The sequence below is a fragment of the Manacus candei genome, unplaced genomic scaffold (assembly GCF_025592945.1).
Source record: "Manacus candei isolate 608988 ecotype Guabito, Panama unplaced genomic scaffold, ASM2559294v1 h1tg000082l, whole genome shotgun sequence".
Taxonomy (NCBI): domain Eukaryota; kingdom Metazoa; phylum Chordata; class Aves; order Passeriformes; family Pipridae; genus Manacus; species Manacus candei.
Window position 1 is genome coordinate 3,154,810 of NW_026138130.1, and position 27,579 is coordinate 3,182,388.

General features: G+C 45.5%; 1 long non-coding RNA gene across 1 annotated transcript in view; it reads left to right on the forward strand.

The window, feature by feature from the left end:
• Positions 1 to 4,953: 4,953 nt before the first annotated feature.
• The window catches only part of LOC127481806 (uncharacterized), a 223,143-nt gene continuing 200,517 nt past the window's right edge, over positions 4,954 to 27,579 (forward strand). Inside the window, exon 1 of the long non-coding RNA XR_007908322.1 lies at positions 4,954 to 5,464. This is a non-coding gene — a long non-coding RNA (uncharacterized LOC127481806). The remainder of the gene's footprint in view (positions 5,465 to 27,579) is intronic.

Here is a 27,579-nt window from a genome sequence, read left to right on the forward strand (position 1 = left end):
ACCTCCTTGTGCTGCCTCACAGCACTATCTCTCCCCCACCCTTTAGGGTGGCTACGGTTGTTCCCGGTGTGTGAGCGAGGGAATGTTACACTTCCTTGTAAGGAGTGTCCACTGACCTTACCTGCTGCTGCTTTGCCTTGCAGGGAACGTGACTTGCACAGATCCTGTTCCTTATCTCCTGTGTGAGGAAGAAAATGTCCCCATCCAGCAGTGAGGTAGGAGTGACCACTCTTACAAAGAGATGGGGCTTTGCTGCTGATATTTGTTGTGATGTGTGGAGCCCTCCCATCAGAGATGGGAGCCTCTTGTACTATGCATGCACAGAGAGAGATATTGTTCTAAATCACAAAAGATATTAGGATGGATAAGGGGAAATTTGGGAAAAGTGGCTCATGGGCCCAGCAAAGTCAGTTAAGTGTGCACAAAACTTGCTCCTTCAGCTCAAAATCCCTGGTTTGGACACATCATTGCTGTAGTTTCACGTGCACTAGGTGGATGCAGCCAGGGAAGATGGCTGAGCCCATCACTGCTGCAGTGGTTTTCTGTACTGTTAGTTTTCTGTCAGTTCAGTGAATTGAATTGGCACCTCCAGTGCTGGAGACATGAGCCTACAGAGTCACAGTGCAATCCAGACTGGCCCTTCCAACAGCTGTTAGATTAAGCCACTCCAGTTTACTCAGTCCTGGTGCCTTTTCTTCCCTTCACTGGTGGGTCCAATTTACAGGAGTCTCCCTGGGGACTGAAGAAGTAGAGACCACACTTTTGAGTGCAATCCATGCACTGCTGTTTGCCACTGATGAAACTGCATATGTGGAAGCACACAAGCAAGTGGGTAGCTCACAGGCAGGGGGGAACTCCTGAAGGGAAAGAGGAAAACAAGGAGTGTCTTGAGGGTGTTTATGAGGGCTATTCACAGAAGTTGGCCCTGCAGTGGGAACTGATGAAAACTTACAGTCCTTCATGGTTTTATTTTCCATGGGTTTTTTAAGTTCAGTTTGTGCTCTCTCCATCCTGGGGTGGTGATTGCAGCACCTCCTCAGCACAGTACCTGAAGCAGCTCTTGAATAGTTTGCCAGACTCCTGCAGTTCTCACCAGAGCTGGGGTTTTACCTCCTATTCTTCTGTCTGACTGTGTGAGATGGATTGAAATTGCAGGGTTTCCTTGCAGACATTTGTTTCTTTCTGATGTTTCATCACATTTCCCTGCTTTTAGGCAGGCTGTTATGGCTGATACAGCATGAAACTTTGGAAGGGGAAGGCTTTCTTAGGTAGTAAGGATTAGGAAGGGATAGGTAGATTGCTTGGGGGGCTTGTAGTATCTGTCCCTGGAACCCTTTAGGAAGAGGTTGTCTATGTGCTTCAGCCATGCTACACAACAGTGGGGCCTGTTTTAAGGTAGGATGTGAACAGCTTGTCCTTGCACCATTCCTTCACCTCTGCTTTGCAAACAGTGCTTGCTAAGATAACCAGCAATGACAAATGCTTACGGAATATTGCAGGTGTGTGAACAACCACCTAAGAAGTATTTGGAAATAGCCTCTCTCAGTATTCTGAGTTTGAATTTCCAAACAGGAGCTCCAAATAAGTAAGCAAGAGGGAGACACGTGTTCTCTTAGCTGTGGGTACCCTTTGGTGAAGGGGTGTGGGCAGAAAACCCATGCAGAGGCTGTTAGTAATCCTTGCAGGCTCTGATGTGGTCACGCAGAACCGGAGGCTTTGTGTTATATGTGAATGCAACAACTTTACTTTCTAATACTTGGCTGGTTTTATAAATCATCTTCCTTTTTCCCCGCTCTTGTTTTCTCTCATGAAATCACCATTTTTTGTTGGTTTGTGATGTTTTAGTGACTAGAGAGGAATGTAGGCTTCTCAGAAGCACACAAGCTGTTTCACTCTCCAGTAGTGTCCCTCCTTTGCTCGTGGACAGCAGAGACCCAGGTGGAGAGAATCAGAGTCAGGAGGCTAAGGAGAGCCACGGGCATAAAAGAAAGCCTCTGAAGCAGGATGGAGTGGCAGCAAAGCTGCATTTTCTCAAGGGATCTCTGCATTGTAAGAAATGAGGTGATCCTGCCATCTTCTCTGCAGCGGGTAATTGGATAGTTTTTGTGTGCTTTCCTCGTTCTTTGTGACCCAGAACGTGTTTCTCTTCCCAGCCCTTAGCTTACTCTTTGCTCTGAGTCTTTTGATTTGTTCTTTCTTGTTCTCTTCTGCTTTTGTGCACGAAGCACAGGCCAGAGGTGCCTGCTACCCCTCTGATATCTCCTCAGCACAGCTGATGCCGACCAGGCTTTGAAACAGAAGCAGCTGCAACATGGGGCCTCCCCAGCAGGTCTCCTGTCCTGCTTCCCTTCCGTCTCCGTGCAGGCATCCGGAGGAGCCAGGCTCACAGTGCCATAGCTGCAGCTTCAGCCAGCCACAAGTCGTCTGCAGTTTGCCTCCTGTGACACTGACTCACAGGAGGGAGGAAGGTCTTGATTCACTGTCTCATGGGAAATGCTCTGGCTCCAGGCTTCCCTTAGCATTTCCTCGCTTAGACACCAGCTCAGCAAAGCACTTGAATAGAGTTGGTTGAGCTGCTGTCTGCAGCTCACTGCCCCCCTGCCAACAGGACAGAAAATGTCCTTGTGGCACTGACGGTTGTTTCCTGAAGAAGTGTCAACTGTGTGAAGTGGAGTTGGTTGGATATTCCCTATTCATGGCAAATACTAAAAATACTTGTTATAATCATGACTGTTGTGGGAGAATATTTTTTTCCTTTTCAGTTTTTGTAAACTCTTTCACTTCATTAGTAGGGAAATATGCCTGTGTGATGGGGAGAGAGTTCTTTTTCCCCGCTGCCAAAAGAAATGCAACATTTTAGGGAGAGAGAAAAACTTCCCATTGCTTTCATGAATAATTGGAACTTCAGAAAAAGTGCCTACCTCTATTTTTTCTACCCCTGTGGAGATTTTCCACTTAGCCACCACCTTGGAGGTGCTGGCCAGCTCTGCCTTGGCTTTGATCCAAAGTGTTTCTGATCTGCAAAACTATCCTGGAAACATCACTAGAATAGCCTTTCCTGTGAGATTTATGCTTCCTGCTGGGCTGACAATGTGGTCAGATTCGGCGGGATTTCCCCTCTGGTGAGTGGGACATGCTGTGTCTGCTTGGTAACAGGTCTCAGGCTCCTTCTGAGCAGAGGAGGAAACTGTGAAGACCAGGTTCTACTTAAATACTCAAAGTTTTCACTCTGGGTGTTTTACTAGTAAGTATTATGTTAAATCCTGCATGGGTGGAAGTCATCCTTTAGATTTGTTAATCTTATGAAGGAAATTTATTGTTTGGAGTATTGTGTTGGGAGCCCAGAGAAATATTTTGGGAAAACTAAGAATGGAAGATCGGCCATCTGGCCATGGCTTGGCAATGTTGCTTCATTCCTTTATTCCTTCTTTAACCTGCTATTTGCTCACTTGTGGCAGGTAGTACAGCTGGAGATACCCTGATAGCATCACTCAGACATCAGGTGCTCTGATGGTGTTAGGGGCACTGCATGCCTGTCTCAGACATACAGGGAGAGGACAGCTCAGACAGTTTTCTTTTAATTTCCTCCCTTCCCAACAGAAAACCTGGACCCCTGTAGCTCCAGTTGTGCAGAACTGGGTTGGGACTCAGAGAACCCATTCATTTTACATCCGTGCACCAGCCACCATTCGAGTGAGTGGTTCTGCGTCATTCAAGGTGATGTTGAAACTCTAAAGCCTCTTCCTAAATCCCTGATGCCTCCTGTCTCTCTCCCTGAGATCTGATGTGTTGCAGACCTTGCATTTATGGAATTTGCCAGGCTGGAAGGTGCAGCCTTGCTGTTAGATCACATTTACAGATGGCTCATGCAAGACTTAAGCCCATATTATGTTTGTTCCTCTGTGATGCTTGTATTTGTCTTGTACTTTGTCTGGGAATTCGGATTGTGTGTCTTGGCTGGGCTCTGTTGTATATGTGTAATCCCGGTTTCTTTGCTCTCCTGCAGGGACTTGCTAGGGAACAGGAAGTAAATGGAGTGTCTTGTAGAGACAACTTGTAGGGAGAGCAGACTGCCAGCCAAAAACCCATCCAGCTACAAAAGCAGCTGTTTCAGCCCAAAGAATATGTAAGCACAATTATTTTCTTAGCACCTCATCATGTTTCCTGCAGGAACTTGGGCTGTCAGACAGGTTTTCCATCCTGGTAGGCTGGGAAACACAGGGTGCTTATTTAGATTAGTTGGTGAATACTGCTTGGTGATCCCGTGGCTGAGGGGGCTGCATGTGGGTAAGGGGGGAGAAAAGGTTTCAAGGCATGGAAAGGGGAAGACTTGGGCCAAATCAATAATGGAGATTTGGAGTCAGGTTTCAGCCTTTTTCCTGTGCCTGCTAATTCCAAACCCAAACTAGAGCAGGTTTGCTTTGCAGCTGGATCTGGGACGTGTGTGTGTGTGCACATGCCTCAGGCACAAGAGAAAGCAGGAATTTTCCTAGGCTGTGACGCACAGTCTACCTGGAGGACTGGCTTTGTCCTGGCTCTGGGCTGCAGGGACGAGTCCCAGCTGTCCAAGCATCAGTCCTGTCTGGAACCTCTCCTACACTGAGAAGTACCTGGAATTAATAAGAGGGAGTGTCATTTGGGAGAGACTAATTGGCACAGCAAGGGAGTGATCTGCTCCCTGTATCTCATGTACATATCCTACTGTCAGTTTTATTACAGAAAAAAAATCCTCCAGATCTTGACAACAGACAGAAGGAAAATAGATTTGTTCTATCAACAATCCAGTTAAATGTGAGGGGCTGGTTCCCCTTTGTTCTTTGTTCCTCCACTGGCCTGGAGTGGGGAAATTCCTAATCTTAACACTCAGACATGCCCTTTTTGCCAAGCCTCATCTTGCCCACATGACTTCTGCCGAGGCTGAGATTGGGAGAGGAAAGCCTGGCAGCTGTTTTTCTAAGACTGTGGCAATTCATTGCTGGTGTCCAAGGATCTGCTCAGAGCTGCTGCTTCAGGGAGCTGGTATGGAGCTGCAGGGACCTTCTGGCCAGGGTTATCCAGCACAAGCAGCTCTGGCACAATTTACAGCCCACAGTGTTAAGATAATGCCAATTGGTGCTGCTTGGCTGCACCAGATGCCTCCTCCATTGTGTCATTGTGGGGGGGACAGACTGTTCATGGTGCTGCTGTTACAAATGTTTTCCCACTGTGATTGAGAACAGCATCACTGTCCTGGAGATGTACAGCGGTACCACAGCTCACAGGGAGAGCTGGATTCTCCTTTTCTGCCTCTTTAGGCCCTTGCCAGGCCCATGGGACTCTAACTTACATTCTCAAAATTCTCTGTTTCCAGTTTGGTCCCAGCTGGCTCTGTTGGGCCCTGCATCAGCCTCCAGAAAGCCTGTGTCATGGGACAAGAGACCTTTCAGCTGGAGAAGCCAGCCTCAAGCTTGGCCCAGATTCTTAGGTAAGGGTAAATGTGCTGTTGTTTCTCAAGCACAGCAGCAGGGGCAGGGTCATGGGTGGCAGCACAGCCACGTAGTGCAGAGCTGCTGGGGGGGAACGTGTGCTCACCCCTGCCCACATATGTCTCCCCTTGGGGAAGGGTTACAAAACTTTCTCTGCAACTTTGGTGGCACTTGCTGTCTTTTATTGGACTGCCTTCAATTCATAACTTTGGTTGATGATGGCAGTAATTCAACAGCAATGCTAAAAGTAGTCAACTGCTGCCAGCCTTGCTGAGTGGCTGCTTCAGGCCACCCTTTCAGAAAGCTCCAAAAACAGGGTGCTGGGGGGATGTTGCTTATCCTGAGAGGAGGTCTTATAGCTCTAAGCAAGACTTAATTACAAAGCAGATGTTGCTTTTAGACTTGATTGTCTGAATTCAGTGGCACCCTTACACATGCAGCAGGATGCAGGATACTTTCCTTCCTGGCCAAAACTGTTGAATGTCATTTGCTGTGTCAGCCTAAAAGGTAGGGGTGAATTTCACTGGGAAAAGTGATGCCTGTGTGTGGATGAAAAACAGATGAAAGCACAACGTGAGCCAGCAGCTAGAAATTAAAGTTAGATAAATGTAAGCTAGAAAAATAAGGTACATGGTTTTAACAGTGATTGATCAGCAACAGTTGAATAACTTGTGGTACCAATTACCAAGGGATGCAGTTGTGGTTCTATCACTTGAAGCCTCTGAAGAAACTATGTCTTGCTATCTCAGCCAGAAGAAATCTGGGACATCAGATGAAATCCAAGAACATTTTTATGCAGGAGACCAATATTCCTACTGCCTTCTTAAAATCTAGAAATATAAAAATAGTAATTTTAAAAGCCCTCAGTGTTGTAATGTAATATCAAAGCATCACAGCACTATGGATGTGTTGATCCTCTGGACAGCCAGTGAATTCCTCCAGGCTGACTAGGGGGTGATAAAATGCATCTCAACATGCAGCTATGTTGTGCTGCTTCTACACGCTGTTGAGTTGACCAAATGGTATTTGAGAAGTGCTGTGGGTCTCCAAGATCAATCCAACAGATTGTGAGATCAGCTTGACCTATGACACCCTCAGAGAAATGGAGAAATGTTGGAAGTCAAAGGTTTGGATAATAGGATGAGGAATTTAAAGCCCCGTGTCTGAGTCATAACTTTTTGTTTGGCCCTTCTGAGAAGGGGACCTTGTGGTTTTAGAAGAGCAGTAGTTTTGCTTTCGAAGTGTTCCCTTGGATTTCAAATGAAGGAAAAGTGATTGTAAAAGAGGAATGTTTTGTGTGTGTTTTCTTTCCTTTTGTAAAAGCCTTGTGAAAGTTCAAGTCAAATTCCCTTCTGAAGAACAGAGCCCAGTCAGAGGGGTGGAATATAATGTCTTCCCACCCCAAAAGTGGGAAAGCACCAAACCCCATCCCATCCTGCTGTGTATGACCTTCTGAGTTCAGATGTGGAAGCTCTCACAAAAGAAGCAATGGAGCAGTCTGGGACACTTCAGCCTGGAAAATAAATTATTTGGGGGAGAATGTGACAGAAACCTACAAAATCTGGAGCTCCATGAAGTGAATGGATAGGAACTGGCTGTTACCACCTTTTTCCATGCAGGGACTGGAGGGCAGCAAATGTGGACAGTGGGGTCAGATGTCAAATAATGAAGGGAGCTGGTTCTGGATGTACAAGGTTTTAGACCTGGAGAATTTCTCATCAAAAGGTGTTGTGGGTGCAAGGTGTATTCTTGTGTTCAAAGGAAGATAGTGGTATTTGAAAGCAAAATTTATTAGGGACCACTAAATAGACAAACCCTCTAAGGCCAGAAAAGATCTTGTCAGCTGAAAATGGTTGAAGGCTAAGTAAATAACTTGGCTTTGGGAAAGGAAGTACCACATGTTTTTGTGCTGTTCTTCCTCTTTCCTAGGTGTCAGCTCATAGTTTATGTTGGAGACAGGGTGGGCTAGGTGGATCCTTGGTGTGGACTCATATGGTTGATGCAGCCTTTCTGAGATACTTAAGCCTGGAGCAAACATTGCTAATTTATTTAGTCCCATAAAAGATGCATCAGCAAAAACAGAGCTTTCTAGAACATCCCAAGGATGACTGATCTCCTGATAAACCCTAAATTGTTTGCAGTCTCAGATTATTTCCTTAGTGCCCTCACTGACCATATAAGCAGTAAATGGGGAGGTCTCAGCTTGCTCAGGGAAGTATCCTCTAAGAAGTGAGGACTTCTGGGGAGGAGTGAGGCTGCCATGCACAAGAGGGGCCATAAGACAAAGGGAAAGGCACTACAGTGGGAATTTGGAAGCGTAATGTTTGACAAGTTGTATTTTCTTGAGAAGTTTCAGCTGCCTACAAACTGATAGGTAGATGGAGAGAGCTGGGCAAGAGCTGGACTGGGCTGAGGTGGGAACTGGTGATGAAAAAAAAGCTCTCTGCTGGAAGGTGTGGGCATGTTTCATTGCCCTCTTTCCTCTTGAGCACAACCAACCCAGAGGAGCGATGCTGACTGTTGGTTTTCTCAAAATGGGAAGCCAGACTCTCTACTTTCCTCATATTGGTGTCAGCAGGTCTTACAACTCCTCGGAGGGGTTTTTGAGCACTGCTTAATGTCATCTCTAAATGGAACTTGTGTCAGGGAAATGCGTATTCCCAGAACTGTTTTTCTGAAAGTAAAACTGCAGGAGTTTTTCCTTTATTTTTCACTTCAAAAAGGCTAACTTCATAAATCCTGTACCTGGCAGAACCTGCCCCTCCCTTTGCGATGGCTCAAGTGTGCTTTCGCTGCCGGATCTGCGTACACAGGGGATCAGAGAGCAGGTGACTTCAACTTAACCTTCCCTCTGAGCTTGAAGAACAGGCCAAGGCAATACAAAAGGGACCTTCCAAGAGACTTGTGCAGCTGCACAGCCCTTATACTGGCCCCATGATCTGTTTATCTTTTGCCTTCAAGGAGGAGAGTTAGGGGAAGCTCCCCCAAGTGGGATGGCTTAAAAGACTGTATCCTCTGCTGGGAAGTGCACGTGCTTTTTTCTTTATAAGCCATTAGATATATTTTTCCTCTCTCTCTCTTCCCCTGCTTCCCTGGCAGCAGGATCTCTGGCTGTTGCATGCTTTTCATTAAATCTTTCTGATTGTAAGCTTGTATGTTCTGACCCAGGGTCAGAGAGTACTGTGGCAGGGATACAGCTCAGCAACAGAATGGAAAGCTTTCACTGGTTTTGATTAATGGACATCACCAGTTACTGCAGAGTGCATTCTTGTCTGGGATCTGAAGGCTGAGTTAAATGTCACCCAGAAAGGAGCATTCCATGATGGTCCTGAAACACTGCACAACTCCTGAGTTATGAGGGAGCCTCTCTATATGCACAAGTTGTCTTGGCCAATTTCCAGCCTCTCTAATGCTACTGTCTCTCTTATCCCACATGTTCTGCTTTGGCAGTATCCACTGGAGGAGGTTATTTAACTTCCCTTGCTGATAGGAACAACTGCCACCAGTTGTGTTGTTGGGTTTAGGTTGTTTGTATCCAATGAAAGCCCCACACTTATCGACAAACTCAAATAACCAAGTGCTTACTCAGCTCTGCAGCTCTGTTGTGAGAAGGTATAATCACTTCCTGCATCTTTGTTTGTCTTTGCCTCTGTGCTGCTGTGCTGATGCTCTGGGAGGTGCCCTGCTGCTCCTGCAGCTGCTTTTCCCTGCCCTGAGGCACATCAGCATGTGGGGAGGAAAAGCAGTTCCTGGTTATTGCTTCACCTTCTTTGGATGCCTAAGACACAGGCTGCTCTGTAATATAAAATATCATCCCTCTTATTTCCTAGGGAGGGGAAAAGGTACCTTTATGCCTATTGTGAAGACTAAAAGGAACAGTGGCAAAATCCATCTGTAATCTCTGGGCTCCCAGGTATGAACATTTGTACTTAGATGGCATGGGATCTGTGGGCATCTTCTTTGCTGGCTGGCCATGACTCTGGCCTGGGCTGCAGAGATGAAGTGTCAGGGCACTGAGTGTAGTTACCCTGATGAGCCTGTCATGGGGCTTCCACTCGCTCTCCTGTCCAGGGGCTCAGGGGCTCCATTTAAACTCAGTCCATGACTTTCCATTGCTCCCTGAGCTGTGGTGTAGGTGTACCTGTCTCCCACTCCATGCATCCATGCCTGTGCCTGGCTGTGGACCTCAGACTGGGACCCTGATCTGTGGACTGACTTCCCAGTTTGATATCTGACCTGCCTAGTGACCACCAGACTGTGCCTGACCTTGGTTACTGTCACTGGAGCTGACTGACCTGCACTTTGAGTTCCTGCCTTGACCTGCCCTGTCACCACAAATGGTCTTGAACTCTGGGTCAGCCCTGACTGCCATCCCCTGACTTGGCTGCTGGTCTCACTTATGTCCTGTGGGATGGGGCCCTGGCTGGCCAGCCCTGCCTTGCTGAATTATCCTCCTTGACTCCTCATCCTGTAGGGAACTGCCAGCCCTTCCTGATCCCTGAACCCTGAGAGGTCTCTGTGGAGAGGTGATTCTTTGGAAAGACTCATCTTGGTGTGAAACACTTCCTCAACTAGCAGCCCAGCAAAACAAGAGCATGTGGCCTTGGGGATATCCTGTCTGCCCACTGGGGAAGGTGTCACTGTGCATCAAAGCTGTGCCTTCCTTCAAATCTCCGGTGTGGGAAAGGAGTTATCACCAGCTCATTAGTTGCAAAATTAATTAGCATTTCAGCAATGGGATGTGGTGTATTTCTTAACTCAGCAGGCTGGCCAGGCAGGAGCTTCTCTCCAACCTCAGAAAAGGATGTATGGGGATGTGGGTTTGTTTCTTGTTTGTTTTTTAAGCTGCAAATAGTTTTAGTGTTTTAGTGTTTTCTGCTGTAATTAGTAATCTGCCCTGTACTTTGGGGCCTGCAACCTTCCAGGACAAAAAGAGAAACCATTCTTTTGCAGAATTCGTGCTAAACATATTCCCTGAAAAATATGAGGAACTTGTGATTGCTCACTTCTTAGAAGCAAAAATCATGATAGATGCATTTACAGAGCAGAAATAATAACAATCAACAATAGACAGGGGGAAATGGCTCCTCTGAGAATAGGAGCCAGACTAAGGGAAGAAAAATGCTCAGTTTAGATAAGTAAGTTTTATGAGAAGGGAGAGGAGAAAATGCCATGAAAGCAGGGGTGGTAAAGGAGGTGGGATGATCTCAAGGGGTGGGGAGCAGCTGCTGTGTCAAGAGCCCACCTGTGAAAGTGAAGCCTCCTCTCTGGTAAGGCTGCAAATCTTGTGTATAAACTGAATTGTTGCAGCATCGTCCCATGGGAGGCCAGGCCCAGCTAAGCAAAGCCCTGTGTCCTGCCCTGGGGCAGCTGCCTCAAGGGAAGGAGCAGAGGTTTCCTTGGAGAGGCACTGCCACATCAGTCCACTCACTTGGTGTTCCTGCTTGTTTCCTCCCAAAGGGCCACTAAATGCACAGGGACATTTAGCTGAGTGTGGCAGCTGCTGACAGCTGTTGCTGTCTCATGGGGATGGGACAGAGCTGTACAGAGGGGACTGGCCCTCCTAGAAAGGTCTGCACGGGGCTTGCAGTGCAAGAAACCTCCTCTCACCTGTGGTGTGTGTTTGTGATTCAGCACTGGTTTGTATTAATCCTTCCTGCTCCCCTCTCTTCCCCTGCTGAGCTTGTCTCAAGCTGATGGCAAATAAAACATAGCTTTCCTCTTTCTTGAAAGACTCCTAAATTCACATATGATTGCAGACAATGGAAGTTGAAAGCTCTCACCAACCTTCAGAGATTTACAGCAAAATCCTCCCCCATGGGCTCTGTGCCTCAGAGGGTGGAGTATAAGGGTTGTTCTGGGGATGGCTGGGAGATGTGTCCCTGACTTTTTGGAGATCCCCCTTTGTCACTGAAGGGTAAAGTGGGACAACTGTTGTTTCTGAGAGTTTCTGCTCTCTTGTTTCTTCCCAAATGAAGGGGTTTGGGTGACCCCAGCAGCCCCTGTTGTGTCTGTGTGCTGTAGTCCCAGAGGAGCTTTATTGGGTATACTACACACAGCTCACAGGGCACAGGTCCTTGTCGAAGTAATGATTCACACCATGTTCCTTTGAAGCTTTTCTGACTGTTGTAGAGACAAATCAAAGCTGAAGAATCTAATTGTTACAGAAATAAAAATTGTTTTTCCCACAGAGTCACAGAAGAGTGCTGTTGTGTTGCTTGAGATTCCGGACTGGATTAAACTGGACTGCTGAAACTGGGGAGATGTGAACAATTTGAGTCAAAGCTGAAGAAAATGTTCCTGTGCTCCCTTGTGAAACATAATTCACTTACCCAGATAATGGGTGTTGTGACTTAATTATTGTAAAACCAGAATATGTTCTGCTCCTAAACTTAGTTTTCTTTTTTTTTTTTTTGCATTTTGACAGGGAGTTTCTTCCTTTGGAGATCTTCAATGTTGTCTATATTATTACTGTCACTATTCCATGTAAGGAAAATATAAAGAAACCCATCTGTGTCCTGATTATAACTAAGATCCTAAAATTATCCCTAGCTTACCTAAATTGGGGCTTCTAATGTAGAGAATGCGTTGGAGCTGACCTGGTGTTGGGAAAGTAATTCCAGCTCTTCAGGCACTGCAGAACACCTCTGTCAAGGCTTGTTCCTACAACCTGGGCTGTCCACAGTGTCCTCACAGGGGAAAACAGAGGTTCTTAACATGTGTTTATTATCTTGTATGTGCCCTGCCAGGTCAAGGGGGACCCTCAGTTTCCTGTCACCTCTAAATTGATGTGCTAACAGCAGAGCTCTTGCATTATGAGATGTCACCTCTCACCTGCTGACTGAAACCAAGAAAATGCCATTTCTTTTCCAACAGTTAAGAACTACTTAGATGTGATGTTCTCCTTTACTAGACCTTCCTAAGCCAGCATAGGAGGTGTTGGCCTTTGCATGAAACTCTGCTCTGAGTTGGATGCTGCTCTAGGTGAACCCATTTCCCCTTGCTTCTCTTAACCAGATGGGTGGGGATGTGGTTCCCTCTGAGAACTCTGAATCAGATAAAGATACACAGCACTTCTTCAGGGAGAGCTGGCTGTAGTAATGATCTCTTGCTTCCAATCGCATTTTAAATTTGATTTTGAGGCAAGTCTAGATTACCACCCAGGAGTTGTATATATTATCATGACTCAAAAATGTCTTTAGGGAACATTTTGTTCTGTAATGCTGATTTGCCAAACTTATCTGCACACCAGTTCACAGAACTTTCCATCCAAAACTGAGATGATTTGCTTTCAGATTGACCAAAGAGAGTATCAGCTGCAGAATTCTTCTGTGCTGGGGTCTCAAAATGAGATGCTGCTGCTACCTCCAAAGATCTACATTTTACATGTGTTGATCCAGAGTAATGGTAACCTTAACCTGCCCATCACCTACAACACTTGGGAGGGATTCCCACATAATCCTACCTCCCACATCACTGGAAGATCTGTGGGATAAGAATGCTTTCCCTCAGACACAGATTCTGACTTGTGCAAGAGGCAGGATTTGGATATGAAAAGCTTTTATGGCAAATCTTATATTCCCAGTTGGTCTGGTGTTGTAAGACTGCTACTCTTACATTAGATATCCCTTGACCTGCTGTGTTTTCCCTTCAATATATCCACCCATTTCACAATTAAAAAGTAGATACATGGTCAACTAATTGTTTCTTCAATATACTTCTTATGGTGGATGCTTCCTTCCACGCATCATGGATGCATGATAATAACACATTCATTAGGAGGGGAGCTGTGAATTAAGAGCTTTGTGGTGGCCACAAGCAGTTATTTTCTGCCTTATTTTATTCTGCATGATGCCATTAGCCTGATGCCTGTTATCTTCCTGGGATAAACTATAATCAGAAGATGGGGACTAGGAATCCTCTCTTCTGATTTTATGTGAGCCTCAGCAAACTCTTCTGTCTCCTTTCTTGTAGTTGTGAAATAGGCAATTAGTAGAAACAACTTGCTTCTTGAGTCAGTGCACATGGCTTGACCTGGAGACTTGTGTGTCCTGAACTTCAGACAGCAATCCTTAGCTACAAGCCTGGATCTGTTATGGAAAACATTCACAGGTACCAATCCTCCAAAATGAGCTGCAGACACTTATGTGTCACTATGCTTTACAGCTCTTCCTTTTTGAAAGAAGTTGTCATCACTGATTAAAGATGTCTCTGAACTGAGGGATTTGTTTTAATATGGGAACCACATTTCCAAACAATAAGGAAAAGCAATTTTACACCTCTAGGAAGCTTGGCACAAAAAGTATAGCAGATGTTGCAAGATACTGTAGCTGGGAAGTGACAGTCAGACTTTTCCACAGTGTGCTCCAGGTAAGTTATATGGAAGGTGTGACTGGAGGAATGATTAGCTGAGTGAAGACAGTCTTCCTTCCAACATTGCCGACACTGGTGCTTTGTTGCTCCCTTTTGCCTGTTCAGTACTAGAGGAAAGATGGGGCCAATGCTCTTTGCTGTCTCATAGAAGGTGAATTCTGCTAGTACTGCAGAAATGTAGGTCAGGGTGCTTTCCAGGGTTCTTGTGTTGCAAAGGAGTGGTCAGCACTCATGTGAGGTGGTGGCTCCCTCAGAACACGAGCAGGAACAGTCTGTGAGGCAAATACCTTCAAGTATGGAAAAAACCCTCTCATGAATAATGTTAGGATTGATAATGGGATTGAAAATTTAGTCTTCGTCACGAGATATGAACTCTGGGTTGAAAATCTGCTGCTCCACAGACACAGAATGGCTGGTTGATCTCTATTCTTATCTATGCGATACGCTGTCAGTGTATGACTGACCTTCTCGTGGCTTCTTCAGACAGCTGGATCAGCTTGTCTTCTGCTGGAGTGACCTATTATTTATCAGCTCATTATCAAAGGATTTACTAAAAGCTTACTCTAGAGGCCAAGAGGTCAGCTGGTCTTGGTCAAAGAACATCTGCACTTCATCCATTATCCCTAAGAGGTGAATTGGTGGTGGCATTTGGCCCTTGAAGTAACCTGAACATGTGAGAGGCAAGCTCATCTCACCTCTGGGCTCGAGACACAAGTGTGTAAATGGCTGTCTGCCATCATTTGGTTGATCCCAAGTAGGAAGTTAAGTGTTTGCTTGCTCATGGCTCCCATATCTTTGGCTACCCGACCCCTCTAGTGAACATTAATCTTGGTTCTGAGGTGGGACAGCAGGTCCCACTGGCCCAGCTGAGAGGCAGTGAAAAGAACCTCCTTACTCTGGTCTGTAGACTCAATTTTCTTACCTCATCACCAAGAAATACTTGAGAAAAAGCTCAGTAGCTCAGCCTTTCAAGCTGATTTCTGAAGCTTATGCTTAGTTGGACAGAAAGACTCGTGAGGTGAACACATTCAGAAGCAGTCCTGACAAAATGGAAGGCTGAAGCCTGTCAACTGCGCAGCAAATTCAACAATTAAACAGCCCAGGTGATTGCTGGAGAGAAGGAGCTGTGACTTGTTATCTAAAAGAAGGCAAATATTGGCTAAGGGCTGCTGCTATGAGACATTCATCTTCAACCAGGCACGTGTTCAGAAAATTATGTTTGCTTCTGTCCTCCTCATCAGACATTTAATGAAAAATAATTACAATAGATTGATCCTCTTGAATGTTCTGAACTTATTATCCCAAACCTAAAACCCTTCAGGCACACTGCTACTGCTTTTCTCTTGTAAACAGGTCACATCTGAGCAGACTGAGCAGACACTCCTTTGGAGCTGAGTGTTGGCAGAAATAGTCATTCACATCCCAACCAGGGTGTCCTCCTGTGTGGGACAATCTCATTAATGTTAAGAAACTTCTGTAGTTTTGGACACTTGAAAGCTGAGCAAAATCTTCAGTTGATAGCTCCTGACATACTTGAGGTTGGTAAGAGGTTGTGAAAAAAGGGATTACATATTATGAATTTGACAATCCTGTAAAAAATTGCAATTTTTGAGAATTTTGCAGAGTAGAACTTGAATCTACAGTTTATTTTTTTTCCCCTGAAAAAGCTGACCTTTTGTAAAAGACAAACTCTTTCATAGTAATTGATTTCTCTGGTCCCCTCCTGGATGGAAAGGAACTACAGTATCCTGTGATGCTGAACAGCATGTGCTAATGGAGCCTTTAATCCTTTATTTCCCTCTGTCCCACAAGAAATTTGTACCTGTTGAAGGGCTGAGTAGGGGACTGAAATGCTCCCTTTTGACATTAGGTAAGTCCACGGGAGCTATTGAAATGGAAATGAGATTCCCAAACCATCACCCAGAGGAGGAAGAGAGGGAGCTTGATTGATTGTTTTTCGTTAAACAAGAAGAGAGAAATGGGCTGAAGTTCTGGTGCAGAGGAAAATGGGCAAAATGTCTTGAGGATTATGCTTGGTGCCTTGGCCATGGAGAGACACACTGTTCTTTGGCAGCTGTCGGGTATTTTCCCAATGAAACACCATTGTGGGGGCATGGAAGAAAGGGTAAAAAAAGCACAAATAGGGATGAGACTTATAACTGGCAAGAAACCATGTTTCTGAGGATTTACTGCAAAAGACTGTCATCTGGTTATTGGGAAAGACTGAAGTGGTCTTATCTGTGCACCGGCCTTTAAAAACAATGATGCCGTGTCAAAATTCCCCCTGCATTTTTTTTCAGTGCAGTTGTTTTCTTTTCATCAAGAGTTTTGGGAAGTAAGATGTTGTGGTTTTCATCTCTTAAAGCTGTACTGTTTGGAATGCAAATTGCTCAGGTCAGGGCTTTTTCCCTGCAGCTTCTATCAGAACGGCATTGCTCCTGTATATCACTTTTTATCTCTATTTTTCCCCCTGTTCTGAGATGCTCCCTTGCCATCAGTGCCCTCAGAAGCACCTGAGAGCCGTTTCTCTGCCCAGTCCCGAGATAAACCAGCCTGGGATTATGTGTCCAGTGAAATGGTCAGCCCTTGATCCTGGCCTCAGCGTAATGTCTTTGCCAAAGAGTTCCTTGCCTGAGAACTAAACACGTTTTCGCCTTTTAAGCCCAAGCAGCTCTGTCAGAATTAATTAGAAACACAAACGTGTGCATGTTCTGGAGTGGGTTTTTTGCTGTTTCTTACTCAATGAATGTGCTAGGAAGTAGTTTTTATTGTAACGCTGACTGTTCAAATTGAAAATTACACTTGCATTTTTGCAAATAACCAGAAAGCATCGCTGAGGGCATCACTGATGGTAACACACTCAGAGATAATTGTACTGTTGAATTATGTTAACAGAGTTTCAGGGAAAACTTCGATTAAACTACAACTCCCATGAGTTTGGGACAGGCAGTGCCCCTGGAAAACATCCACCATCTGAAACCTGCTTGTCTCCAGAGTTGCTTTTCTGTCCCTGGGTCGTCAGTATGTGAATGATTTTTTTTTTTCTTCCTCTGATTCAAGTGGAGAAAACCATCAGAACTTGTAAATTTTTGTTTCTAAAATGTGTTTTACCAGCTCTGAGCAGGGGATTGCAGCCTAATGTCACTTTGACGGACTTGTGCCCTTAGTGAAACTGGTGGAGATGTGAGTGTGGAACGGGGAAAAAATGCTTCATTTTGAGCTGCCCCTTCCACAGGGCACTTCAGTTACCTCAAAACCCTGAGATCAAACGGTCTGAAAGAGCAATCTGCAAGACGAAAGAGAGCGGGAGAAATGCAGAGCACTAATGGCTGGGAGTGCCGGAGGGAAAATCCATCCCACTGCCCTGGGAAGCCCAGCACTTGCACCCTGCAGAGGAAAGGGTAAAATGCAGCTCTCCTGGACAATGTCTTCTAGGGAAAATTCCTTCTTGGCCGAAAGGTTGGCACCAGGAGACAGGTGAGACATTCCTCAATCAGCCTTTGAGGAGGAAATTGAAAGCAGAGATAGGAGCAAACTGTGGGCAACTTGAATTGCTTTCATTATTCAATTAACTTTGCATCAGTGTGGGTGATGAAAGGACGGAGAGTTCTGATAATGGAGGGGACTATTACTTGGGAATCCTCTGGACTTTCAGGACTTTTTGATGACTTGCCTGATAAGAAGATTGTACTCAAATGAAGACCAGAATCATTGTAGGAGCCCTTCAAGTAAGTGCTGGGTTCAAGGAAAATGGCAACTAATGTTTGGAAAACAGGTTTCTCTAAGTTTCTAGGCTAACCTCACCTGGATTTCTCTGCTTGCCAACTACTGTTACTCTTAAAAATTTTACTCCTCAATTGAGTGGGGTCAACCTGGGGTTCCTTGCAGGCTGCACCCACACTCCAGTTTTAAAAACCACTGCACAGAATGCTGCCTGCCTTTCAGAGCAGTGACTAGGGAGAAGCAGTGACAGCAGACGGCTTAGGAGATGTGAGCCCAAGCAATGACCGTGCCTGGCTTTGCCAGGGAGAAGGGGACAAACCACGGGTGGCAGAGCTGAGCTGAGCTGCTCTGCAAAATCTGGGGCAGACACCTTCACATCTTTCCTTGCCAGGGATTGCCTACCAGCACCGAGCTTTTGGCTGTAGATACCAGGAGAAAGAAGGATGCCGTGCATGCTTTCAGTAATGGTAGGGAGGGTCAGGCTTCCCCTGATCTCCTGTGTGGAGACCCTAAACCCAGGTACATCTAAATAGGGTTGTCTGCAATGCATATGAATAGGGTACTTGAAGCCCTTAGCTTTGTAAATAACCACTTATGCAGGCTTTTGAAATGCAAGGATTCTCTCAGCACTGCTGTTATTCAGATTTTCCACCCTCCTCTTTGTTTCTTGTGTTGCTCTGTTGCAGAACAACATAGAATTAGTGATAAAGCTGCGCTTGAAATGAAGCCTGGCATACAGACAGATGATTTCGTGGCCTCAGCCACCTGGTGTAAGGAGGGGTCGCTGTCGGTTGACTGGTCCGTCCCAGCGCGGGGATGCACTAATTGCTGTGGCAGGTGGTAACTGTTACCTCTGATTTGGTGGCTTGGGGAGCAGGGGAAGAACTCGGATCCGAGTCAGTCTGGGGAAGAAAGGCTCTCTGAAATTAAGATAGAAATGTGCTGGTTAAACAGTTTTAGAGTTTCTTTGTTTGGGAAGCTCTGTCACTTTGCAAGCATGAGAAGGAGAGAGGAGGGAGAACACGCCTTTCTTCTCATACGTGCGGTAGGTCTCTACTATTTTTATTTTTCTTCTGTCTCAAACTGATAGACCCTAAACAGTTTGGAGCTGTGGGCCTACGTGTGTCTTTAGAGCCTGTGACCAAGCTGTGAAGGCATCTCTCAAGAGTATTTTTACTGAGAACTTGATAAGTAATGAGTTGAGACCTGCCTCGGGGCATGCGATGATGTGCTGGGTGCTGTTTGGAAGCAGCATCACCCTGAGATCTCCTGAGTTAAAGGTGATTATGAATGAAAAAGTGATCTGTTTTTTATTGACTCATTATTTGATCTGTATCTGGGGAAACAGCTCTACCTTCCCCTCCAGGTCTCAGCCCTTCCTCAAGTGTAATTCCATCTCTTTGGTGCTTGCCTTGGGACTTCTTGCCCTAGTTGTTCAAGTAATGGGTCTGTTGTTCCCGGCTTTCTATTCCTGAGTACCTGCCCAGGTTAATGGGAGATCAAAGCTTCTCTGACCATGCTTTTGTTTGAAGTGCTTCGGGAAACTACAATTTCGGCTGGTACTTAGACTTGAAGACAGTGGTGTTGTGTGTTGCTGGTGGAGAGGCAGAGCACATGGCAGCAGGGAATGCTCCTGCTCAAACATATCACTAGTGGCTGGATCCCAACCTGTTTGCTCACAGGTCTGTAGGATTGTGAAAATCTGTTGGATAAGCTGTAAGGGAGTTGGAGTTTTCAAAATGCAAGAACTGAGAGCTGAAAAAGCTGTTGCCCTGCGGGGAAGTTTTGAGAAAGGGAAATGAGCTATTTCTCCAGGTGACTTTTGGTCCTCTCCCTTTGTAAAGTGCTGGTACAAAGAAACTTGTAGAGGATAATAAGAGGGGCTGCCCAGTCAGTGGGGGAATTGCAGACTGAGGAGTCCCACTCTCATGGTATAAAAGTCCAGGAGCACTGGAGCAGAGCCAAGTAGGAGAGAAGCACAGTCTGTTAGTGGGGTCTGCTCATAGCTCTGAGGTCTGTTAAACCTGTGTCAAAGGCGTTGACCAGGAAGCTCAGCAGCATGAGAGGAGTTTGTAGATGCCAAACAAGCAAATAAGGGGACTATCTCCAACACAAGTTGATTTAGCTGACAGATGATGACTCTTTGTGCCCATGGACAGGAGGTGGGATGAGACTGATTTTAATTGAAGTTCCTGGGACTGTTTGCTCAGCTGCCTTGCTTCAATGATAAATTACAGGATATTCTGAGAATATTGTATAGGCTTGAGTGCTGGTGGGTCAGTTGCAACAAAATGTCCCCAAAGTACTGGTGAGATGATGATTAAGCTTGTAATAAGCTAAGATGCCATGTGCTGTAGGTAGTGATCAACAACAAAAAGAAGCAGCAGGAGAAGAACGAGACAGGAAGAGCAATGCTTCTGGTGAAGAATATAAAATGGTATTTTGTGTTTTTGCAGAGCATGTGGAGCACGTGGGTGGTTTGACTGGAACATATTTAGAGTTCTGTCCCTGTCATGGCTGAGGGAGTGAGCGATGGGTGTTCCAGGGAGCTTGTTCCTCACAGGCATCTCTGCGTAACAGATACGTGTATGAGCCACCCTCAGCGTGTCCACTGCTCCTAAAATGGGAACTCTTGTGCACTGCACGAGGTTCCAGGCCTTCATCAACACAAGCAGGAGAGAGAAAGAGGATGCAGAACGGGGCTACAGTGCCCTAGGGAGACACAAGGTCTCCCTGCTTCTCAGTCACTGGTGCAAGGACCACTCTCCTTGGCCCAGCCCACCCCTTGGGGTTTACTGGTGTTTTAGGAGTTCCTTGAGTAGCCCTGAGCTGTTTTCATCCTCCCCTGCCATGTCGCAGATACCTCTGGCATGACTCTGAGTCAAACTGTGTCAGTCAGCTGGCTCAGGAGCACATGCAAAGCTCATTTAGGCTTTTACTGAAAAGATGCACAATTCCCTCAGTGCTTCTATAGATTTTCCACAGTGTGGTATTTGGCTGCTTAGTCACAGAGTTATCTTTATGTTTTAAGAATAGATTTGACTAGGATCTCCTTGGCTGTACTGCAAAAGAAAGACTTTATTTGTCTTAGCACAAACACCTTGGTATAAATATCAGATGTGCCAGCAAGTATGTGTTTAATTAAACAGGCTCCTTAATAGGTTTTGTTATCATTTTAGTGCTTTGCACTTCAGCCATGTCTCTTACAGGACTGTTTAATGAATTTCTGAGGCTATCTGACAAGTAATGTTCTTTGCTTGCTTGTTATGTAAAATTCATTAATGTTTCCCTTTGCATAGGGTTTATTGAATCACAAATATTATGACTTAATTACCTTATTGCAATTTACGGGGTGGTGGATGCAGGTTTTTTATTTACTGATCTTATGCACAAGTAACCTGTTTAAAATAAGCAAACAAATAGAAACTCAAGTTGTTTTGGTGTCCCTGCTGAGAAATGAAATACCTCCCTTTGACCTTCACCACCTGGGGACTTTTCCATAGCTTGCTAACCTTTACTTTTTTCCATAAAAAGGGAGAAAACCTGCTAGCAGTAAACAAAGCTTTAGTTTTAGGGGATTGGCAGGTCTCAATCAACCTCATAGCTTTGAGCACAGAACTTTCAATATATATTATCTTCTTACAAGCAGGTCCCTCTAGTATGTGTTACCTTTGAGTCTAACAGAAATATTCTGGTGGTAATTCCCTACCTGGTGTACTTGGCAGTACTTCCCTCACTAACTCTCAGAAAGGGACAGAAAAGTACCCCAGTTGTTTTTCCTATGCTTACAGAGGCAAAAGTAATAGTAGTAACTTGCCCAGAGCATGGAAGAAATCTGTGGCAGAGAAACAGGACTTTGCCAGAGATCTTAATGGCAGAACCATCCTTTTTTTCATCTTTATTGATTTTTGGATTACATCGTGCTCCCTTTCTGGGCTTTACCCTCATTATAACTTGATTAAAGTTGAGCTGCTTCAGCGGTCTCTCTCTTTCTCTTCCTACAGTTGCCTCGTTTACTCCTTGTTCTTATTTTCTGCTATGCAGTGCACTGAACTCCTTTGGAACTTAGTTGCTGCTGGTGAAGGCTGGACCTGTTTGGAAATTGTAGCCACCAAAGCCAGACTTTCCAGTGTAATCACGCCATTAAAGCCCCTGAGGGAATTTTTAAAGCTGACTTTATCTGACCTGCAGAGAGAAGTGCAGGGAGAGGCTGTTGCACCATTGTTCCTCCTGCTGATGACACAGGCTGGAATTGCTTCTCCTTGAACAGCTGCCTGTGCTGGGGTAAAGCTCGACTTTGTCATGTCCTAATCCCTTAGTCAAGACCACAGTGACCACACGAAGTTAGAGCAGCCCCGAGGCTGTTCCCTTGTTCTAACACGTGCCACCAGCAAATTGCTCAAAGAGATTAAATCTTTGACTGGACTGACCCAGCGTCTCAGCTTCAACCCAAAATGTAATCACTTGGCCTGGGAGCAGCCCAGCTGGATTTGGACTTTAGCAACATGAGCAACTACTTAGAAAATTCAGAGCCTTATTTCCTTACTTTGATACCCTTTAACCTTTCTTCTGTCATTTCATGTTCCAACACATGACTGTACATTTTGCTGGAAATAGTCTCTGGGAGTTACAAATGTTCATGTAGTCTTATCTTCATTTTTGGATTAGAGGCATGGATTTTAAGTGAAGAGGAAGTTTTCTCATGCTGTAGGATTTTTCAAGATTTTCTTTTTCAGGATTTCCCTCTCAAACTGGAATGAGTTTTATTGTAGTTTTGTAGTTTCCTGGTAATTGAAAAACAAATCCCAACTGGTTGGCAGCAACAGAAAAGGCACATAAGGTATCCAAACTTTCTAAAACAAGAACAGTTCTGACCTGTTTCAAGATGCCTCCCCCTCCCAAAATGTTAAACCTGGGAGATTGCTGAAACTGCTCTGTTCCCATAGCTGGATTAGACCTCAGTGAATCAGAAATATGAGAAACCTTCTTGGGGAATTCCTGACAGGCTGTACCCTGGCATCACTTGCTGACTAAGCTGGGAGCTTCCTCAAATGCTATCACTGCGTAGGACAACAGGTCAAAGCCTTGGTGCTGCAATCCTGGAGCCCAGCTGTGGCTCACAACTTTGAGGATGGGAAAAGCCCTGTCCCCTTGTAAGTTCCTTTTATCCTCCAAATTCCCCAGAATGTGAAGGAGCTCAACCCTCCAATCCTCCAGGGATGTTCCTGCCCAAGGAGAGGTGATCCGAGAATGGTGCAGGGAGAGCTGAGGGCAGCAGTGGTAAAACAGAAGGAAAAGTGTGATATGCACTGGTGCATCTGTGTCCAGCCTGCCCAGCTGCTGCCTTGTGTTGCTGACAGCTTGTAATAGTGTTCCAGTATTCATGTAGTTGGTAGATATGAGATGAGAGCACCACTGAACCCTAGATTGCTGCTCTTCCAGGAATGTTGATGGATGCTGGGCTGCCTGAGAGTCTGGGGCACCAGGCAGGAGTTTGGGAGCCAAAACATGCACCTACAGCCTTCCAGACACTGAAGATCCTCTTGGCTGTAGGGTACAGACTGGCCATGAAGCTGCAGAGAGGACAGATGGAAAACCTTTCCTAGAAAAGGCCGTGGGGTTTGTGTTGCTCAGGAGCTCACCAAAAGTCATTGGAATAAACCAGAGAGCAGCATTCATCCTGGGAGGCATTAGACACTGGGAGAGAGATATACTTTTGGGCTTTTAATTTAATTTGTCTCATGTGACACGTCTGCCTTTTCTCTATTTAGAGTTATCTTGTCCTGTTTGTACCTTTTTAGTGCTCTAATAAAACCCAGCCATGGGGCCAGAAGCCTTTGACTTCTGGCTTGGCTGCCTCCAAGACCAGATATGGCAATTCCACCTCCCAGTCTGATTCAACCCAGTCCCAAACAGCTTTTAACTGATGAAGAAACAGAGACAAAAGACTTGTCAAAGTTGCTCTGCTTGAGAGGAGCAGAGCTGGACAAGCACTTTGGTCATCAGGGTTCCAGCTCCCTGCCCAGCAGGCGGGTTTGCTGCCTGCAGTGCTCAGTAACATATGTTAGTGTAGAGTCTGTTCTGCACATATTGATTTTGAGCAGTACTTTTTCTTCCAGGAAATCTGTATTTGGCTTTATAACTTCCTGGGAATAGTTTGTACATCAGAAAAGCTCCTTCTGCCATATGGGAAGGAGCATTCTCTCACATACTCTTTAAAATACATGCAAAAATTTTTTTATTAAATGAACTTCTAATAACTACAAAGTTTGGATTTTTCAGGGACTTTGATGCAGTAGGTGTGAAATTTGTGACATGGACTCTGAAATGTACCTGGTGAAGGAGCAGAGCCTGGTCTGTCCCTGGTTTGGTCCGTGATCCAAGGCACAGAAACCACCCCTGTGATTTGGCACCAGAGCTGCTGGTGCAGCAGTGGCACGGGCTGATGTATTACACCAGCCAGCAGACACTACTTTTCAGTAGATGGCTCAGGTCATCTTCCCATGTCCAGAGGCTGCAGCTGCCCTGTGCCATTGCCTTCATCCTTTCACTTCTTCCTGGTTTCCAAGGCCAGTTGTGCTTGGTTGAGCAATTCCCAAGAAGGGAATGGCCCAGATGATGAGTCTGTTGTTAACATTCATCTTATCAGCTCCCAGTTGCCTTCCACCCACAGCTGACTTTGCCCTGCGACCCTGATTTCTGGGTGTCTTTTTAGTGCAGCAAGCTAAATTCATCTGTGTGGAACAAGGATTGGAGGAGAAGCAAGACTTCAGCAGAAATCACTTTTTTTCAGCTTCCCAGCAGTAACACCTCCTTGAATGGAGGCTCTTACCTCCTCAGCAAACAGTTTACACTGGCATACCTTGATGTTTGCAAAGAATGAGACTTGACAGAGGTCCTAAGGGTAAAGCAGGCTTGAGTAAAATGCTGTCAGTGTCACAAAATCCCTGCCCTTCTGAGGCTCTGTTGTTTTTACAAAACTCTTTGGATGTTGGTTGTGCAGTATTCTGGTGTTCCTTCTGTGTATGAGGGTCAAAGCAAAGCAGTTAAATGACATTTTGCATCTCAAAACTGGAAATGTTACTTTTTCTCAGGAGGCTTCAGGTGTAAACTTGCAAAAATTTGGAAACGTAGCTTGGTCATCCTTCATATTGGAAAAATTTAGAGTTTTTTGTCTAAATCTAACCTGCAGTTTAGATTTGAGGCATTGTTCTGTGCTGCTTAAAAACGTACATTGTTAGAAGCATTCAAGAAACTGAAACTAAGACTATAGATAAATGTTTGCCATATGTTTTTAGTTGAAAAATGTTTAAGTGGTTCTCACTTCAGTGGAAAACCCACAAAGCTGTTTGATAGTTTCTGCTGTATATCTATTAGAGGAAGGCCTTGATTCTTTCCCCCTTGACTGCTCTGGAGCTTTGTGAGGACTCAGATGAGAACATGAACAATATTATTCCTGCAGGGAGTATGTGAGAAGAAAAAAAAAACCCCAGTCTCTGAAGTCGGATTATGGATCAATCCCCCTTTTGGGCCCTTGCACATTTTGGACCCAGATTTGAGAGCTGAGTCTCTCTGAGGAGGATCTGTAAACTTGAAAAAGCCCTAGAAAGGGTTTTGAAGTCATAGAAGAATTGTGATTTTCTTACAATGGCATAATCCACCCATCCCCTACCAGATGCAGCAGTTGTTTGCTCAGTAACATGAACCACCCACCTGAAGCACGGAGTGGTGACAATACAACCTGTGCACTCGGCTCTGCACCTGCTTTTTGGGGGGATTGAGTGGCTTATTTGGGCTTTTGTTGAAGGCAAGAGAAGTGACCTCAGTGCTGTCCACATTCTCCAGCTCCCATCTGCTGCCCTGGCTCCCGTCACCCGGGGTTCCTGCAGTGCTGACTTCTGTCATCTTTCCAGGTTGAAAGAAAACCATGTCTGCTTGATTGGCTCCCCCTCAGAGCTGAGGCCACCGTGGTGGTGCTGTAAGGGAGGGCTCTGTGCCATGGCCCTTTTCAGCTTGCTGGCTGGCGTGCTGTGAGGAGCCCAGTGTTTTGTTTGTGAGAGAAATCCCTCTGGCATTCTGTGTTAGAGCTGGATTTGCTGGAAACAGGTCCTTGATGAAAACCTTCCTTGAACAACAGTTTTCCCACCTACAGGCAATGGTGACTGGCACAGTCCAAAAGCTGTCAACAGCCATGTCTTTGATAGATACCTGGCAGGGAGCATCCAGACCCGGAGAACAGGCCTTAACTTGATGCTGCTTTAACTGGGGACAATGCTGTGGGTCTGTATATGAAAGCACAGGTGATGACCCAGCAAGTTCCCAGTCCTGCTCATTTTTAGTAGCTTCTCAGGGCTCTGTTTATGAGAGTATTTTTGGAAGAAGTTTGTGTTATAGAATGACAGGTGTAGAGAGCTGAATTTGCAGACCCAGATCCTCACAGTCTCTAGGAGCAGAGAGTTCAGTTTCTGTGGAAATATGGAGGTGCTCCTTCAGTGCTGCTCTCATTTTCACAATGGGTAGGGTTGGGGAGAGACAGGGAACGCAGAGAAGATAATATGGCATTTTTGCCTTTTGTTTTTAACAGTCCTGTGTAATTTTGGGGAAGTCTGTGGCTCTTGTTTGGTGATATTCCCGCTTCCCATGCCAGCCAGCACTGGCAGCGCAGGTGTATGTCTGCATTCCTATTGACTCAGCTCCCTGTAAGTTCCTGGTGAAGACTTCAGTCTCTCCTCCTCTAATTGATGTGGTTTGCTCTGCTTTGATGGAGACTGTTTATGGACTAGACTGTGACTTTGGTCCCATCATGTTACTCATGTCTACACAGATGGGCACAGACAAACCTGAGCTTGTCTGCCTATGCAAGGATGAAGTTGAATATGAGCCAAACACCTCTTAGCATGGAGTCAGAGCAGAAGCAACTGTGTGCCAGGCTTGTACAGCTCTGCTTACAACCCATGGAAGGACCTTCTGGAGCTGCAAAGATAGTTGCATCTCCGTTGCACATCACAGTTTCCTCCTGGGAGACTCCTGCTGTGAAGCTTCCCTGTTTTACAGTCATTTTTTCATTAAATCCTGCCTAAGAGTAAGCAAGTGTCTGGGATTTGCAGGTTTCTGGGCTCATGGCATGCTTAGGGGCAGCAGGGACAGGTGCCACATGATCTCTGCTCCTCAGGATAGCTGTTGGGGCTCAGGTGCCAAATGAGCACACTCTCTTGGAGCACATCCTTTGCTGCACAGTAAAACGTGGCATCTCCAGGGGGATAACCTTTGGTAGGTGAGAAGGAGGCAGCCTTTGGGCTTAAGGTCTACCAAAGAAAGCAGAAAAGCCAGCTGTTGTTTTAGGTCAGGGTGGCTGTTCCAAACAGGTAATTCTGCACAGGGTTTATTAGTGCATTCGTCCCCTTGAGCCAAGTGGGGGTAGGTTGGGATCCTAATTTAAGGAAAACACTCTTTATACTGTAGTAACAGAGCTAAGGAGAGACTTCTCCTTACTCCTCTGCCTAGTAACTGGGTTTTGGGTGATGAAACACAGATCCAAAATGCACAAATAAAGCATTGAGGTAGGAGATACGCAACAAATCCTGTCCAAGTGAATATCTGGGCCTGACGTCTGACTTTGATTGACTTGATCTTCTGAGCTGGGGCCTGGGTGACTTACCAGGGACTGACAGTACAGCATGGGCTGCCTGCTGAAGGGACAAAAGGGAAGGACCAGCCCCTTGGTCTGGCAAGGAGATCCCCTGGGAAACATTGTGCCTCATAAAATGCCAATTGTCTGAGGCAGAACGATTTCATGGGAAAATGTTGGTTTTGATGAATTTCAGTTGCTGAAAAATATTGGACGAAAATGTTTTGAAAACTGTTTGACCTTTTCTAAATGGCAAAGTTTCAATGTTTTTAGGTCCAAATGCTGCTTCATTTTGATAGCTAGCATTAATTGAAGGTTAAAAAAAATGTTGGAACTGAAATGAAATTCCTGAAAATGAATCGAAACAAAATGTTCTCTTCCTCTTTTCCT